At 52.2% G+C, this 3,537-nt stretch overlaps 1 long non-coding RNA gene across 1 annotated transcript in view; it reads left to right on the top strand.

The window, feature by feature from the left end:
* The first annotated feature begins 23 nt into the window (after nt 1-23).
* The window catches only part of LOC106722468, a 31,085-nt gene continuing 27,571 nt past the window's right edge, over nt 24-3,537 (top strand). The window contains exon 1 of the long non-coding RNA XR_001358442.2: nt 24-237. This is a non-coding gene — a long non-coding RNA (uncharacterized LOC106722468). The remainder of the gene's footprint in view (nt 238-3,537) is intronic.

The following is a 3,537-nucleotide window of genomic DNA, read 5'->3' as shown; positions in this document are numbered from 1 at the left end:
TGTGTCACCCGGGGCCTCCCGCCCCGCCCGGCGCCCGCCGATAGCGTCACCGCCGAGCTGCCCCGCCAGCGCCTGCGTCGCTTCCGCCGCGCGCAGCCCGCGCTGCCCCTGGGCGCCTCCCCCGCAAGTTTCCCGTTCGCGAAGGGGCCGCGACCGGGTGCTTGGGGAAAGAAGGAGTGGGGGAAGAAGGAGGCGGGAAGGTCCTCGCCAGGCCGCCATGTTGGGGGCGGCCATGAGGTAGAGAGGTCGCGCCGCCATCTTGGGAGTGGCACAAGGATGAGCTGGGGACCTCTGCCATTTTGGTGGTGGCGCCGGACCCTTTAACACCATGGAAAGTGCCGGCGGTGGGGCTAGATGCCCCTTGACTGAGAGGCCGTCTCGCGTATAGCCCCGCCCCCTCCGCCGGCGCTCACAGGCCCGGGGCCTCCTGACACAGAAGCCTCCTGGATTGGCCCCGCCCTCTGCGCGCACTGCTGTAGGGGGGTGGGACGCGAGGCTAGTGACGTATGGGACGCGAGGCTAGTGACGTATGCGCTGCCCCGGAGCGTGAGCGTCCTCGCGCGTGACCCGGGGTCCTCAGCACCGCCGCGTGCTCACGCGCGGGGTCCAGGAGCGCGGGAGAAGAGCTGCTCTCCTACGTCCGCAGCCTTCCCCGCCCCGCTCCGCTCCCCACGACCCTGCAGCAGCCGCCTCTTGTGCGGCTGCCGCCGGTCCGGGGTCCTGCAGGGCTGTGCGCTCCGTGGGCCAGGCACCCCGAGCTGTGCAATGAGTCGCCACCCAATATGTGCGTCTACCCTCCTCCCCCAACACACACAGACACACAGCAGCGCCTGAGTCTCATGTTGCTACATGCACACTAAGTTGACTTAAAATAAGGTGACTTAAATTTTAAGTTGGCTTAAGCCACCTCAGAGCATAGAACTTGACATGGTGGCAGCCATCTTGTGAGCTAAGTCAACAAAACTAATGCAACACAAAATAATACACCTCCAAGGTGTATTATCTTGTGCCACATTTCAGTCAACTCTGCTCCACGTATGTGTGCACACTGACCGTTAAATCAGCTTAAAGAAGTTAAGCTGGTTTAACCAGGGCCTGACACAGGCATGGGTGAATCAGGTGGCTGCCTGGGGCCTGAACCAAAAAGGGGCCTGAAAATGGCAATTTTTAAACTATTATTACCATTGTGTCCAGCAAAGCGGGGCCCAATACTGAAAGTTCACTCAGGCCTGCCAGGAGTCTAGGTACAGTGCTGGGTTTAACTCAGAAAGTTAGCACGTGTGTATGCAGAGGCTTACATGTCTTAACGTCAGAGCCCTCCACAGCTAACTGGACCAAGGGCAGGGAGAGGGACCCAGGCCCTCCGCCCGGAGAAGCAGCTTTACCAGCTAACTTGGTAACTAACTAACTTGGTTAGCTAACCAGCTAACCACAAACAGGGCTCAGGTCTCAGCAGAGGGGAAAATGCTGGGAAGTCCTCGATGCCCTTCACCGCTTTTTGCTGCTGGGTCTGGTGTGTCACTAGTTCCTCCCTGCAGATGCTTTGATCCCAGAAGCCGTTGGGTCTGAATCACAATGATGAGCATGTGAAAGAAGCGGATTGTGAGGGACTGTTTCAAGGGAGTTGAGATGCTAGGCCAGTGGTCACATCCAGTGCTAATAAGGCAGGGGTGGGCAATTATTTTGGGCAGAGGGCCACTTACTGAGTTTCAGCAAGCCATCAAGGGCTGCATGACAGGCAGCTCAGGGCAGATTAATATTAATTTTCTAAATGTTTTAGGGGCCCCATGGGCCGGATAGAATGGCTTGGCAGGCCGCATCCAGCCCCTGGGACACATTTTGCCCACCCCTGTAATAAGGTGAGCCTAGGAAAGAACGATGGTCACAGACCAGACTCCAGGAGACCCTTATCTCAGAGGAATGGGCAGGAATACAGAAATCTGAAACTGAACTATATAAAATTCCCATACACAACGGCAGAGGCGTGGGAGCCTGGAACTTGCCTCAAACCCTGAGGACAGATTCTGAGGGCCCTGAGACCCCGCCTGGTAAAGAATGTTCTGCAGTATATAGGTATTCTTGTTAGCATTGCTTGATTGATAACAAACAATCCCAATAATGGTGCATAGTTTGGAGGAACTTGCTTTGGCATCTCTTGTGCTTCTCTGGATAAAATAAAAGCTCACAGAGACATCCTGGGTATAACAAAAGGTACCCCTAGATTACGGCACACACAGGAGAAGGGAATCTGTGGCCCCATTCCTTTGTTACCCATTCCTACACTGCACTTTCCAGTCATTCTGTCTCATTGGCCTGTCCCCTTAAAAATCAGTGAGTGCCTTCTGAATTATCAGTTTTACTCAGATTACATTTCCCAAAATTAAATACCAGAAACAGAGGCAGATGACAGCAGTGCAGCTAGATATCTTCCTCAGATTTCTGACAAGAAGAGGGTTTGAACTTTCAGTACATGGATATAGTTCAGATTCAGTGATTACAGCAAGTCCCCTTCAGTTACCAAGGTCACGAGAGAGCCAGAATCCCTTTTGCTTAGTCTTTCAGCATGTGTGCATTGCAATCTGTTTGGCACGTGAGTGTTTAGTATGTATTATTTTAACAAGATGAAGTCTTCCTTTCATAATTAATCCAATATTGTTCCCCAGAGGTCAGTACAGAGTCATGTACTAGCTGCAATAAATACTGAGCAAACGAGATCAGTTGGAGGATGATCACAGCCATGGGTTGTGGATTTTAGAGCATTTAGAAGAGTAAACCTTTAAACTGGAAGGCCTTCTCAATCCTAACTACAGCTCCCCTGTAATTATCTCCCCTTCACCAGAATCAGAGACATAGTTCATATTTTTCCCTCTCATACCTTTGGCAACAGCAGGAAACCTGCTAGCAGTTCCATCTTAGGAAGGAACAGTAGGTTTTCTAACAATACAGCCTGGACTTTCCAGTAACAGAAAGCCTAATGTTAAAACCACATATATAGATTCCAGAGCGAAAATAAATGAACAATAGTGTCACAACCCAGTGATTTTTGTGCCTCGGCACTGTGGAATTTCCTGGTCACATGAGAGCTCTTTTGCACGGCAGAGTGTTCTGCTGCAATTGAGAACCCGCGTATAGGAAAGAGTTCCCGCCAATTTGCAGTTTCCTTTGCAGGATGCATTTCTTCTTTGCAGCACAGAAATGCACGGTGCAAAGAGTTCCCGCTATTCGAATGTAAATTTGTACCCCGCTATTGGCCAGTGCTAAATTATTCACACGTGGCAGCTAGTAATTGGCTCGCTGGCCGTTTAAAATTCCGCGCGACTTCCGCCCAAATCGAAGAGCTTTGAGCACGCTGCAGAGTGCCTCTGAAGTTATCTGACTTGCGGCTGCCGATCGATAGACTGATCACCTATCGATCTTTCTTCCCGTCACCGAGCGCAACCCCAGACGTACCCCTTTCCCTGCCGGCATCGAATTGCGGACGGATTAACTGGCTTGGGGCCCGCCAGCTGGAACAACTCGCGTGGTTGTTCAGACGAC

Source organism: Alligator sinensis, unplaced genomic scaffold (assembly GCF_000455745.1).
Source record: "Alligator sinensis unplaced genomic scaffold, ASM45574v1 scaffold237_1, whole genome shotgun sequence".
NCBI classification, from domain to species: domain Eukaryota; kingdom Metazoa; phylum Chordata; order Crocodylia; family Alligatoridae; genus Alligator; species Alligator sinensis.
The sequence above is the reverse complement of the archived record's forward strand: the minus strand, read 5'-3'. Positions and strand labels throughout refer to the sequence as shown.